Source organism: Topomyia yanbarensis, chromosome 2 (assembly GCF_030247195.1).
Source record: "Topomyia yanbarensis strain Yona2022 chromosome 2, ASM3024719v1, whole genome shotgun sequence".
Classification (NCBI taxonomy): Eukaryota; Metazoa; Arthropoda; class Insecta; order Diptera; family Culicidae; genus Topomyia; species Topomyia yanbarensis.
Window position 1 is genome coordinate 39,676,914 of NC_080671.1, and position 15,253 is coordinate 39,692,166.

General features: G+C 41.7%; 1 protein-coding gene across 2 annotated transcripts in view; it reads left to right on the forward strand.

The window, feature by feature from the left end:
* Positions 1-15,253, forward strand: part of LOC131683213 (lachesin) — a 575,289-nt gene that overhangs the window by 108,365 nt on the left and 451,671 nt on the right. The gene's annotated exons all lie outside the window — the stretch shown is intronic.

Below are 15,253 nucleotides of genomic sequence, written 5' to 3' on the forward strand. Positions count from 1 at the left end.
CCCTCGAACCGATTGTCAGTTCAGCATAGGTAAACAGAAGCTTTCTCCAGAAATGTGGATGAGATTAGTTGGACTTCGTCATGAACTGTCGGATGAGCGGTTGAGCATCCACCGGATGCAGTCGAGGTTGAACCCACGTTACTTTTAGCGGGTGGTCGCGACGCAGACATCGTCCTACTTTTTGAGATAACTCTTTCTGCGATCTTCAACGACAGAATAAGCAATAGTGGAGTCTTTGGGTTTTAAAAGCTATTCGGTTGGACCCAGGGTTTTGGTGGTAGAGGATTGGGGGTCCCGGGGGAATTCAAAGGCAATTGCATCCGAATACAAAAAGGCTTCGGGAAAACTTGCGTGATTTCGTGAACGACGTAGCTCCGGTTACGAAGATTTCTCTTGTACTTTAAACTAATTATTCCATAGATCTGATCTTCCACTTCCCAGTTTCCGAATCGTGGAATTTTTTTTGGCATCTCGCATATCGATGTAGTAGTGTATAGCGTCGGTATTTCTGAATTAAGGTAAAATTCGGATGGTGGTGCGTGCTCTAATACCAACTCGTCGTTGGATGCGTGTTTTCTTGTGCAGTTTCGAAGCTGCACCCCGTCGCACCGATCATCATCCATCATCAACCGCTTCTGACTCGCCATCTGGCTACAAAGGTCCCGATAAACCTCCCAGAAGAGCGACGTTCGTCAAACTCGCGCTAGCCGCGAAGCAGCATCGTTGTCAGTATACGCCTATTTTGCTGGATTCTGACAATTTACCAACCCACGTGTCCACCTTTCACCATCATCAGGTCAGAGCCTGTCAGCAAACGACCGGGCTAATCGTTTGTGGCAACCGGGTCACATCTTCAGTGGACTGGATCGTAAAGAGACCCACGTAAAAAGCCATGGTAGTATGAGTACCCGTTTTTCTTTGACATGCGCATGATCAATCAATTAATTTTAAACTCAATATTACCGGTTCAGTGAGCTAAGTGACAGTTTTTTTTCCCGAAAAGCTCAGAACAAGCTTGGGTTCGAAACTCGTTTAGCACCGTTTTTTGTTAACGGTGAAGCCCCTGAAAAACCTAGATCAGTGATTTTTTATTTCGATTATAGAGGTTTTAACCCTCACGTCATTCGCCTCTTCGGGTTAGAAAAATCTCTTATGAAAAATTTCTAACCCTATGTGCGGGGTCGGGCCCGAACCCAAGTGCGCTGCGTACAAGGCAATCGATTTACCAACTACGCTACGCCCACCTATAGATGCACGTACTGTAATCCGGACACTCATTTTCTGATGAAAACCACGCAAATTAGTTTTTAATATGAGAGACAGGATAGGCGGTGACCATGTTGTTTAGCATGCCGCACGTAAAGACTAGCTAGCAAGTAGGCAGAGGGCCTGGGCTCGAGACCCGAAATGTAAAATAAATATTTTTTCTATTCGAATATATGAATTTTGAAATGATTATACAGTTTTTGGCTGTAAACTATTTTTTTTTGTATTTTCTGGTGCAGGAAGTTTTACGATTTTCGGTTGTTTTTTCACTTTGTGGCAAGCAAAGTTGACTCTTTTCCTTTTCGACTCTACGTTTCCGAAAACGGCGATAATGAGGTGTATCGTGTTTGAGAAAATCTTTGCTCGTGATGATAGAAAGGGTTTGGGCTAACCTACTATACCAGTTTGAGGCCTTTTGTGTACCGGTTTTGATTTTTAGCAAATGTTTTTAAACTATTGACGGACAATTAAGGTATCTGAATCCAGCCAAACCATTCTGGAGCCAGAACTCAGAAACAAACAGTAACCACCCGTTGGGGGGGGAGGGGGGGGGGCTGAAATCGCTAGGCAAACCTATCAAGCTATGGTCTTCCTCAGGACTGGAGCAGAAGCCATCTGTTAAATATTGATTGAGGCTACGGTTCCAACTGTCTCGAGTTACAAAATAGCGTACGTATTCTCCCTAGTAACAATTTTAGTTTTATGACACTCTTCAAGGCTTTCTTAAAACCTAGATTACACTTGTAGTGTGCTATAAAGATTCAATTGTTACTTGAGTAGGGCATCGCAATTTTTTTTTTGAATTCTCAAAGGCCCCCCTCTCATATTGTGACAAATGTCAAAGTAAACTCAGATGCCAAATTTCACATCATTTGGACAATTCTAGACTCCCGCCCCCTTCGCTTGAAATTTTTGAAATTGGTGCTATGGGAAAATATTGAGGAAAAATATATGAAATGCTATAACTTTTTAAGTAGCAATCAGAAAATTACAATTTTTTTAAAGGAAATAACCTTAGTATTGGAATATTCCTGCTCCTAGAAAAATACGCGAAAGTAGAGTACTGGGTCATTTTGGCCCCAAAATTCCCAATTTTTTTTTAAATTTTTCTGCTCCTTGGTTTATCACATATTTTGCAGTTTTTCTATTGTGAAAAAATCTCAGAAATCGAACAGAATCTTTTGACATTTATATTAAATTTTATCATTTTGTCGTGCATATATCTCTATTATTCTTCATTCAATGCTAATAAATTGTTCCTTGTTGAACGTGAAAAATTCTTAAGAATACCACAAAAATAGATTCGTTTGCGTTAAAATTCAACAGCATCAAATTTTTTGACATTAACTCTACAAACCACTTTTTTTTCATGAAATGTCCTAATACCGCAATTTCACTTATTTTTCCAGGTATGAAACATTTCTCATTTGATTCCTAAGCGCATTTTTCACTATAAGTAGTAAATTAACTAAGAATTTTGTTGTTAAATGGAGTTAATATGTGCGATTTTATGATAAAAATGTGAAATCGAGACTATATGTCAGATTATTTTGATGTGTCTGAATTTTACCGGTAACGAATCTACTTTTATTTTGTTCCTAAGGATTTTCCATGTTCAATTAGGTACAATTTATGAATATTGAATGAAGAATAACAGAGATATATGCACGAGAAAATGATAAAATTTAATATGAATGACAAAAAGCCCTATAACCCCAACTTCTCGTATTTGGACAAAGATCAAAAAAGTTTCGTTCGATTTCTGAGATTTTTTCACATTAGAAAAACTGCAAAATATGTATGGTTTGCATCACGGAGCAGAAAAATTTAAAAAAATAGGGGATTTCGGGGCCAAAATGACCCACTACCCCACTTTCCCGTATTTGTATAGAAACAAGAATATCTCCATTCTAATACTAAGGTTATTTCCTTTAAAAAAGGCATAAATTCTAATTTTCTGATTGCTACTTAAAAAAGTTATAGCATTTAATATATTTTTACTCCAAATTTTCCCATAGTACCAATTTCAAAAAATTCAAGCGAAGTGGGCGGGAGTCTAGAATTATCCAAATGATGTGAAATTTGGCATATGAGCTTACTTTGACATTTGTCACAATATGAGAGGGGGGGTCTTTGAGAATCAAAAAAAAAATACAATGCCCTAGTACGTATAAAAGTGTATCAGGACTATAAATGCCCAGTTCATACCAGATCAGACACGTTTTCACGTTAATAAGTTATGCGTTATTAAGTCCAATATCATTTGCACATTGCACGATCGTCCGTTAAATACATTCATATAAGTACGTATTATATTGACTTTGTGATTTCGCCAATTTTTCAGTGCGTCAATTCAATAAACCATGATAGTAGCTAACCGTACCTGTGAGTTTTACTCCGCGGCGACCGAAACAGTTTTCTCTACAAGAACAGATTTGGCACCTCCACAGACGCTTAAATGTTTGTAAACACATGCCAGGAATGAATTTCCAGTTTGCCCAAAGTCCTTATATAAGAAGGCCCTAGCATGCATCAAAACGAAAACTGCATCTGTGCTGGTATGTGTAACAGTTTCTACGGCGAATGGTAGCGTCTACGTCAACGATACCACGTTTTATAGACTGTCTTTGTTCACTACCACCATTGCATTACGCAACGGATTTTGATTTCTCGGCTTTCGATTATCAAATTTCGATGTGTACAGACGAACCTGCCCAAAGGCCGTGTGGTATCCCGCCAAGAATTGAGACACTGGGGTCCTGCTCCCATGTCGTAGGAGGTGACTGAAAATAGAAGTCCCTATGTCAAGGTTTAGTTCCGTGCCGAGGACTTAATGACTGGAGGGTCTAAAATATGTCTGTCGCGCACGGAGCATTTTGGGTGTTGCCCTTACTGTGTTATGAGAATCTCTGCCCCAGTGGACCATTATTTTCTTCGCAAATCGTGGGAATCAAGCGATCATGTCCCATTTAAACCTGATATGGCTCGCTATATGCATTAACATCCCAACTTTCTTGGTGTCCTCTAGTTGTTGTACAATTTATGTTGGAAATTAAATGTTCAGTTCTCTAATCAACAATGGTTAGAAGAGTATAATGCTGTTTTCGGTTTTAAAAAAGGAGTCGCCCTAGGTTTGCTCTAATGTTTACAGTTTCCATATAAAACTGACAGCTCCGAGCGAACCTAGAGCAACTCTGATTTAAAAACGAAATCAGCATAAATCAATCTCCAGCATAAACGTACAGCAATCATGAATTTATCTCGACTCATGCAGGAAGGTAAAGCTTCCATAGCATTGGTCCAAGAACCGTATTTCCATAAAGGAAACTTCTATTTTGGAAAGAAACTTAACACTGCCAACAAGACAGGCATGACTAACTCACGTGAAATGCCTCGTGCTGGCATTCTTGCAAATAAGGCTATTGATGCGTGTCTCATACGGGAGCTCACAACTCGTGATATCTGTGTTGTCACACTTACTCTGACTGTCGGTTACGTAGACAAAAAATATATATATTGTTCAGCACATCTACCGCATAACGAGTCATCTCCTTCTGATGATTTCAAAAGCGTTGTATCATATTGTAGCAGAAATGGGTTTCCGCTCATTATCGGCTGTGATGCGAATGCTCATCACATCATTTGGGGCAGCCCAGGCATCAATCTGAGAGGCTCTGATGGAGTACATAAGTTGTACAAATCTCCATATTCTGAATGTGAGAAAACGACCAACTTTTGCGAGGTCTGGGAGAGAGGAGGTGTTAGATATAACGCTCTGCTCTGATAGAATTTTGCATGAGCATGGGAAATTGGCAGGTTCGAAATGTAACTGAACCGTCTCTATTTGATCATAAATATTTATTTTTCGATCATTTTGATATCACCTTTAATGTGGTAACATATCGTAATCCTAAATCTACAAGCTGGGACCTCTTTTTGGAAAACCTGGCGACTGAATTTCATGGATATTTTCAACAATTAGTCAACTAGACGACTTAGATAACGTCGTGGATACAACAAACTCAATCATAGTAGCATCATACGAAGAAGCTTGTCCACTTTGTACTGTTAAATCGACTAGGTGGAGGGCTAAGCTTGAAAGAATGAAGAAGGATATGAGAAGAGCTTGGAACCGGTATCAGCTTGAAGACTCCAAGGCTTTCAGGTCAGCGCGTAGTGCATATAAAACATGTCTTAGATCTGCAGAGCGGGCTGGCTGTCAAAACCTATGCACTCACGTCTCAAGTCTGAACGAGGCAAGCAGGTTAAATAAAATTCTTTCGAAATCAAAAGATTCTTAGATGAACTCCTTAAAAACCAGAGATGGTATTTATGTGACGGACGAAAAAGATGTTCTTAATTGTCTCTTCGACACACACTTTCCAGGTTGTATCGATCCGATTCGAACTCGTGGGCGTTAGCACGCACATTGGTTTCCACTAAATAGTGGGCAGTTGACAGCTTTGCTCCATACAAATCACCCGGAAAAGATGGAATAATTCCCGTGCTACTGCAAAAGGGATTTGATATTCTTAAACACGTCTTGAAAAAGATTATGCTTTCCAGTATTGCTACTGGGTATATCCCGAAAGCATGGGAAAAAATAACTGCTTGATTTATTCTCAAGCTATGAAGAAGCCAAGAGTTTTAGGCCTATCAGCTTAAGTTATTTTCTTCTGAAAGCTTTGGAACGGATAATCGATTATCACATCAGGAACGTTTGTTTAATTGAATCTCCACTGCACAAAATGCAACATGCTTATCAGTGTGAGACAGCCACGATCACTCTGCTTCACGATGTTGTTTACAATATTGAGAAAGCCTTCTCGCTCAAGCAATCTTGGGCGTATTCCTAGATATTGAGGGTGCTTTTGAAAACGTGTCCTTCCAGTTTATTCTGGAAGCGACGCGCGGTCATGGAATATCTGCATGTATCTCGGGTTGGATAAACGCAATGCTTAGTAACCGCATTATTTGCTCGTCACTGCGACAAAACTTCATTGGTTCTTTTCACGAAGAAGCGAATAACAACCGGGGTTCGTCCCTTGCAGTTTTTTGATTCTGAGCTACTGTGTGCGGATCAAATCAAATACGTTGGAGTTATATTGGATTCCAAACTGAATTGGTCTGCTCACATTGAGTTCAGAGTCAAGAAAGCGTGCATGGTCTTCGGGCAGTGCAGACGAACTTTTGGAAAGACCTGGGGTCTCAAACCTAAATACATCTATTGGATTCACACGACAATTGTACGTCCAATACTGTCAAACGGATGCCTTGCGTAGTGGCAGAGGGGACAGTTTATGACATGACAGTCAAAGCTAAACCATCTGCAAAGAATGGCGTTTTTGGCGTTGACTGGTGCTTTCACCATTAATCCGACAGCTGAGGCACTTCTAAATATCAAACCATTACACATACACCTCAAACAAGAAGCACTATTATGTGCATATAGACTAAACGTTACTGGGCTTTGGAACAGTAACCATGTTGATCTTGCTACCAGTCATACACGATTGTGGTCACAAATTGTTACATGGAGTGAAGATATTCTTGCTCCCAGCGATATTAAACTCACTTGTAGTTTTCCTTACAGGACATTCCATGTGAAGATTCCCTCTCGAGAGGAGTTGTTGTCTGGCTTTATGGAAAGACAACAACAAACGCAAGTGGTCTGCTACACCGACGGCTCTCTGATGGAGGGACGTGCTGGTGCTGGTGTCTACTGACGTGAAATGAGATTAGAACAATCTCACTCACTACTTCCCCACACCTCCTTCTCTTTTGCTTCCGCTCAGGAAATGATGAAACACACGGAAAGGCACAATTCCTCGACTACATATGGGGAACGTGCCATTTAAGCCAATATATTCTGATTCCTGATTCCAGTTTTACAGTAATATTCATTAAATGGCATTTTTAAAATACTAAACCTATCGTGTATGCAATAATATTAAGAGTAAAATCTATTTTTGACGTAGGACTACGTCTTTGTTGTCGTTGCACTTTGTAAATTCAACAAATACGGTATGTAACGAAAAGTGGTCCAATTTTAAACCATTAAAATTCTGCCATTTCACGATAAATTTTCGAAATTTTTACACATATCGCTCAAAAATACTTCTAAGAACAGATTCCAATGAATAAACCCATAGATTTTTGATATAATGGCATTAAAAATTTGAATAATGTATTTGCACACAGAAGTTGGCGCCTCCCAAGCCTGGCACGACAGATTTGTGTACCTAGCGCGCTACGCTTCTATGAATGACGTCAGCACCGACTATTTAAGAAACAGATTTGGTCGGACAAGCTCAGTTGTCTGTGGAACGGCGAGCAGACAACTGCGCTGCGTGCTTCTACAACCAGTGTAGCAGACTGACAAGTCCATGTACGTGGGCTGTGGAAGTACGCCACGTAGTGCCGTTCAACAGGCGAGTGAGCTTGTCCGATTAAGCATTGTGCTGTGCTCGTCTCAAGCACACATTTTATGTACCGTAAAATGGGGGAACATTGATCTCATTTTTTTAAAAGTTTTCCAAATAACTAGCTTCAAATCAAATAGATGTAATTGTTTGCATTTTTAAAACAAGTGCTGCTACCCATAGATTGAAAATGTTCAAATTGTTGGAATACAGCTGACTTTTATCGAACTTTTTCAGGAAATAGTCTAAATTAAATAGTTAATAACAAAAAATCTCGGATTTTTAAAATGAATTTTTGGACAAAAATATTTACGGTTTCTAAAAATGTGATCATTTCAGTTGAAGTTGATTTATTTCTTTAATATACAAGGGATTGTTTGAATAAATTTAAACGATGCGGGATAGTTGCATCATTTTCAATTTGAATTTGTGATCATTAAAAGTACGTTAAACGACGAAATAATTGTTGGCGATAGATGCTGAATATATTTAGAATATATTTTGTTTTTTGTTTCGATGATTTTGTTACAGAAAATCATCTTATCGTACGTTACTGAAAAAGTCTCATTTGATCAAACTTACCCCGGTGATCAAAGATATCCCGTTTTACGGTACAATCTTTCGTATTAAACACGTGCACAAAATAGCTTGTACAGTCGATCTCCATGTGCAAACACGGTTAACATAGCGTCGTGGTACTAGTTGTCTCTTTCGCTCCACTCATCATCACTAGCGTTGACTCATTTTGCTTGATGCGTATCTTCCATTCGTGTACGGATACTATATAGGGTGATGAGCCTATTGTCACCATACTAAGCAAGGTGCCTCACTAATTCGGTAATTTCTTGCCTTACAATCAATAGAATGCGTAAAAATTGACATCAACCGCTTTGCTTCGTTGTTAAGAACCAATATAATAACACAAATGCGTACAGTCTCTACGCATCGCTCGATCGAGATAGAAGTGTTTTGTTTTCGGTCTGTTGGAAAAAGAACAGTGCAGTAATCCGCGTTCAAGGTTATTTTGCCATTCTCTGCCTCTTCGAGGTTTGGACTTTTATTTTCTTTTGTGCGTGTGTTAACCGTTAGGCCACATTCCTCAACCTTTTGTTCGTAAAGCGAGGATTGAACAATAACCAGCTATTTAAGCTGGACTGGTGCGTCGTGGGAAACGAGTATACAGATAAGTGAAATCTACCTTTTTGATACATTTACGGCTTTTTCCCGTCTGCGCGGGTGCTGACCCCGTGCGTTGACGGTGTCGATGGCTTCCTCCCCGGATGGCCAAATGGAGATCGAGTCGACTCCTAAGGCTCTCCCCCGACCCAAACAATATCCAGAGCTCTCGACCGGTCCCTTTGTGGTCTTCTTTCGGCCCAAAACAAAATCGCTGAATCTATTACAGATTTCAAAAGACCTAACGGAACGGTTCTCGGCTGTGATCGAAATAAAAAAGGTCCGGTCAGACAGGCTGAGGGTCGTGCTGACTAACTCAAAGCAGGCAAACGATATTGCTTGCTGCGAGCACTTTACGAAGGACTATCACGTGTATATTCCAGCTGTGAAAGTACAGTCTGAAGGCGTTGTCACCGATGACAGTTTGACATGCGAGGATCTGCTGCAGTACGGGGTTGGCCGTTTCAGAGACCGCTTACTTCAGCCAGTGAAAATACTCGAGTGCAAGCGTTTGCACTCAGTAGTAGTTGCGGGGGATGGTTCAAAAACGTACCCCCAATCAAACTCTTATCGGTTGACCTTCGCTGGTACCGCTTTGCCAAATTACGTCCTCTTGCACAAGGTTCGTCTGCCTGTGCGTCTGTTGTGCCGCGGGTCATGAATTGCACAAAGTGTAAACCATTGGGTCACACAGCCACCCATTGTAGCAATAAGGCCCGCTGTGGAAAATGCGGGGAGAATCATCTAGATGATTCGTGCAGTAAGAATGCTGAGAAGTGTCCTTACTGTGCAGAGAATCTGCATGATATCTCGGCATGTCCCGCGTACAAACTACGCGGGGATAAACTAAAACGTTCCCTTGCTGGACGATCCGAACGTTCTTTTGCAGAAATGCTAAAGAAAGCTACACCACCAACCTCAACAAACATCTATGCTCACTTGCCTCCTAACGAGGGCGAGGCTGATGACCCACAAGAGGGAACATCTACTAGGGCGCCTAGAAGTTATAGGAAGAGGAGGAACGGGACTCAGAAAGTCACATCTATTGGAAGTGTTGCAACCAAACCGAAGCAATTAGCTCCTGGTCTCGGAGGATTACACTCAGAGAAGGAGTTCCCAGCACTTCCCGGAACATCAAAAATCCCAAGTGTTCCTCTGTTTCAGTTCGAGAATAATCGCGGCACTGGAATTATCAAACTCTCGGACATTGTGGACTGGATAATAAAAACTTTCAATATAACTGATCCTATTAAAAGTCTTATGTTAGCTTTTCTCCCTACAGTAAGAACATTTTTGAAGCAGTTGACTGCTAAATGGCCCCTCCTTTCAGCGATTGTATCCCTCGATGGCTAACTCATCGAACGAGGTCACGGATTTGATCACTGTTCTACAGTGGAATTGCAGAAGTATCATCCCGAAAATCGATTCCTTCAAAATTTTAATAAATAATTTGAGTTGCGATGCATTTGCATTATGTGAAACTTGGTTAACTTCCGACATAGATCTCAACTTCCACGACTTTAATATTATTCGCCTGGATCGAGACACCCCCTATGGAGGAGTGCTTTTGGGGATCAAAAAGCGCTATTCCTTCTACAGAATTAACCTTCCCTCGATAACAGGTATTGAAGTTGTCGCTTGTCAAGTAACAACCAAAGGCAAAGATCTTTGCATAGCTTCCATATATATTCCCCCCAACACCGCGATTGGGCATCGCCGGCTACATGACATCTTAGAATCCCTGCCTGTACCGCAACTAGTTTTAGGCGACTTTAACTCTCACGGTACGGAATGGGGTTGCCTTTATGATGATAACCGTTCCTCTTTAATTCACAATATTTGCGACAACTTCAACATGACAATTCTAAACACGGGTGAAATGACACGGATTCCTCCCCCACCAGCGCGCCCAAGCGCATTAGATTTATCCCTTTGCTCGACCTCGCTAAAGTTAGAATGCGCGTGGAAGGTAATCCCTGATCCCCACGGTAGCGACCATCTGCCGATCGTAGTCTCAATCAATAACGGCTCAAGGCCATTGGAAACAATCAATATTTCGTATGACCTCACACGAAATATCGATTGGAAGAGCTATGCTGCCGCGATATCCGACAACATCGAATCTACTCAAGAACTTCCTCCGGAGGAAGAGTACAGCTTTTTGGCTGGCTTGATTCTCGACAGCGCGAATCAAGCTCAGACTAAGCCAGTACCCGGCGCGAACATACAAAAACGTTCTCCCAATCCCTGGTGGGATAAAGAGTGCTCAGACGTGTACGCAGAGAAGGCCGCCGCGTTTAAGACCTTCCGGAACGACGGGTTACCCGCTAGTTTTCGACAGTACGCGACGTTAGACAAGCGAATGAAGAGTTTGATGAAAGCCAAAAAACGCGGTTATTGGCGCCGGTTCGTCGACGGATTAACGAGAGAAACATCGATGAGCACTCTTTGGGGAACAGCCCGACGTATGCGAAATCGAAACAGTACTAATGAGAGCGTGGAATATTCAAACCGTTGGATATTCGATTTCGCCAAGAAGGTTTGTCCGGATTCCGCCCCGGCACAGAAGATCTACCGCGCCGCGTCCCGTCACGATAACGCGAACGAAACACCTTTTTCGATGGTGGAGTTCTCACTTGCTCTCTTGTCGTGTAACAATAAAGCTCCAGGGCCAGACAGAATCAAATTCAACTTGTTGAAGAATCTGCCAGACTCTGCCAAGAGACGCTTGTTGAACTTATTTAATAAGTTTCTTGAGGCTAACATTGTCCCACACGATTGGAGGCAAGTGAAGGTCATCGCCATCCAAAAACCAGGAAAACCAGCCTCCGACCACAATTCGTATCGACCGATCGCAATGCTATCTTGTATCCGGAAGTTGTTCGAGAAAATGATCCTATCCCGCCTCGACAATTGGGTCGAAGCAAATGGCTTACTGTCAGATACACAATTTGGCTTTCGCAAAGGCAAAGGGACGAATGATTGTCTTGCGTTGCTCTCAACCGAAATTCAAATGGCCTATGCTAGTAAAGAGCAGATGGCATCAGTGTTCCTAGATATAAAGGGGGCTTTTGATTCAGTTTCTATCAACATTCTTTCAGAGAAGCTGCACCAGCATGGTCTTTCAGCGACTTTAAACAACTTTTTACTAAACTTGTTGTCGGAAAAGCACATGCATTTTTCGCATGGTGACTTATCGACATCACGATTTAGCTACATGGGCCTTCCCCAGGGCTCATGTCTAAGCCCCCTGTTATACAATTTCTACGTCAACGACATTGATGAATGTCTTGACAATTCCTGCACGTTAAGACAACTTGCAGACGATGGCGTGGTGTCTGTTACGGGACCCAAAGCTGTCGATCTACAAGGACCATTACAGAATACCTTGGACAATTTGTCTGCATGGGCTATTAAGCTGGGTATCGAATTCTCCACGGAGAAAACTGAGCTAGTTGTATTTTCAAGGAAGCGTGAACCAGCACAACTACAGCTTCTATTAATGGGTCAAACTATAGCTCAGGTCTTCACAGTAAAATATCTAGGGGTCTGGTTCGACTCGAAAGGTACTTGGGGATGCCATATTCGGTATCTGAAACAGAAATGCCAGCAAAGGATCAACTTTCTTCGTACAATAACCGGAACGTGGTGGGGTGCCCACCCAGGAGACCTAATTAGGTTGTATCAAACAACGATACTGTCGGTACTGGAATACGGATGCTTCTGCTTTCGATCCGCCGCGAACATACATTTCATCAAACTCGAAAGAATTCAGTATCGTTGTTTGCGTATCGCCTTAGGGTGCATGCAGTCGACCCATACGATGAGTCTCGAAGTCCTGTCGGGCGTTCTCCCGCTGAAAAATCGATTTTGGGAACTCTCATTTCGATTGCTCATTCGATGCGATATCTTGAACCCGTTGGTGATTGAAAATTTCGAAAGGCTTGTTGAGCTCAATTCTCAGACCCGTTTTATGTCCCTGTACTTTGACTACATGGCGCAAAATATTAATCCTTCTTCTTACAATCCCAACCGTGTGCATTTCATAAATACTTCTGAATCTACTGTTTTCTTCGACACATCCATGAAAGATGAGATTATTGGAATTCCGGACCATATACGCCCACAAGTGGTTCCAAATATTTTTTATAATAAATTCCGAGAAGTCGACTGTTCTAAGATGTTTTATACTGACGGATCAAACCTCGAAGGGTCCACTGGCTTCGGTATTTTCAATCAAAAGTTCACCGCCTCCTACAAACTCAGTGACCCTGCTTCAGTTTACGCCGAAGAACTAGCTGCTATTCAGTATACCCTTGGAGTCATTGACACATTACCCGCAGACCATTACTTCATCGTCTCGGATAGTCTGAGTTCTATTGACGCTATTCGCTCGATGAAACATGGAAAGCATTCCTCGTATTTTTTGGGGAAAATACGGGAGCTACTGAGTGCTTTATCTGACAAATCTTTCCAGATTACCTTGGTGTGGGTCCCTTCTCATTGCTCCATTCCGGGCAATGAGAAGGCGGACTCCTTAGCTAAGGTGGGTGCCATTGAAGGTGACGTTTTTGAAAGACCAATTTGCTTCCACGAATTTTTCAGTATTACTCATCAGAGAACCCTCGAAAGTTGGCAAACCTCGTGGAGCAATGGGGAGCTAGGAAGGTGGCTACATTCGATAGTCCCTAAGGTATCGACGAAACCTTGGTTCAAGGGGATGGATGTGGGTCGTGACTTCATTCGTGTGATGTCCCGACTCATGGCGAACCATTACACGCTGGATGCACATCTCCGACGTATTGGGCTCGTGGAGAGTGGTATCTGCGCTTGTGGCGACGGTTATCACGATATAGAGCACATAGTCTGGGCGTGCACCGAGTACAGTTCCGCCAGGTCTCGGCTTATGGACACCCTCCGGGCCCGAGGAAGACCACCCAACGTCCCGGTTCGAGATGTGTTGGCAAGCCGCGATGTCCTCTATATGTCCCTTATATACACCTTCATAAAAACCATCAATATCCAACTTTAACTGCCCCTTTTTCCTTATCATTCTCAGAAGCGCTCTCTTCCACCTGTACCATACACCCACGATGGTTTGATGCGACTCCAAGGCGACACAAAACATCCCTGTCGAATGAGCCAACAAACACGGGACCTAAAGCACGAACATCACACGTACAACTCGAAATGTAGCCGATCAACATCTGAGCCGCACTACGAAATCGTCTGGAGAAACCCCTGCCATCTCGAGAACGACCACCCGGCGTCCCAGTACATGATTCTTCCTGATTCTGTAATCCATCCGTTGATCTCCCGAAGTCTGAAACTGAAATAATGTTCTCCCCCTGCCATGTTTGTCCACCCTACTTCCCCTGACTCTTATACACAGAAGTAACACCCCTTCCCCCCCCAAATATCTTCATGAAGCATTTAGCTCTTCTTGCCTTTTCTAGTTTTAACTATTATATTATATGATCTCGTTGAAAATGCCCAACTCTACTACCACATAAAATAACTCTAATTAATGTCTCCGAATCTTTACAAAATTTAATCACGCCCTCTAATTATTTCTACTTTTAAGATAGTCGTAAAAATTTTCCCCCTTAGCTAAACATTATTTGCTCCAATAATCTCATTGCTAAAAATGTCAAACCATATTGCCATAAAAACTAAATGACCCCTCTAATCTTACGAAAATTATACTACCCCCTTGTGTATATGTATAGCTATAAATTAGCCTTAGTTTAATTTCAAAAATCAATATGTAAGCCCCTAGTTTTAAGTAATTTAAAATGTAAAACAAAACAAAATTGGCACCTTTAAGCTAACGCAAGCCTGCCTTATCAAATAAACGAATTGAAAAAAAAAAAAAACATTTCAATTTTCAAATCAACCAACAATTTTGCGACTCCTCAGTACTTGATTGGGTTTCCATTCTTATTAATGACTGCGTAAACTCTATTTGGCATACTATTTATCAGGTTTTTAATCACATCTGCTTCAACGGAATTCCATGCTTCTGTAATCGCACTTTTAAGCTCATTCACGGCAGCGTGACGTTTGTTGTTAGCATAGATTCGACGTACGAGGATTTCCCACACATTTTCTATTGGGTTGCAGTTAGGAGAACGAGCTGGCCATGGAAGTACATCGATTTTTTTGTCCTTCAACCATCTCATGGTTTCGGTACTTTTGTGAATTGACGCATTATCTTGTTGGAAAGTGAACTTTAGGCGTGAATACCGCCGTTTAAATGGAACCAAACATGTTTCAAGGACATTTATATAATCTTTGCTGTTCATTTTGCTGGAAGTAAACGCCAAGTTCAGTTTTCCGCGACTACAAAATGCGCCCCATACCATGCAACTTCCTCCTCCAAAATTACG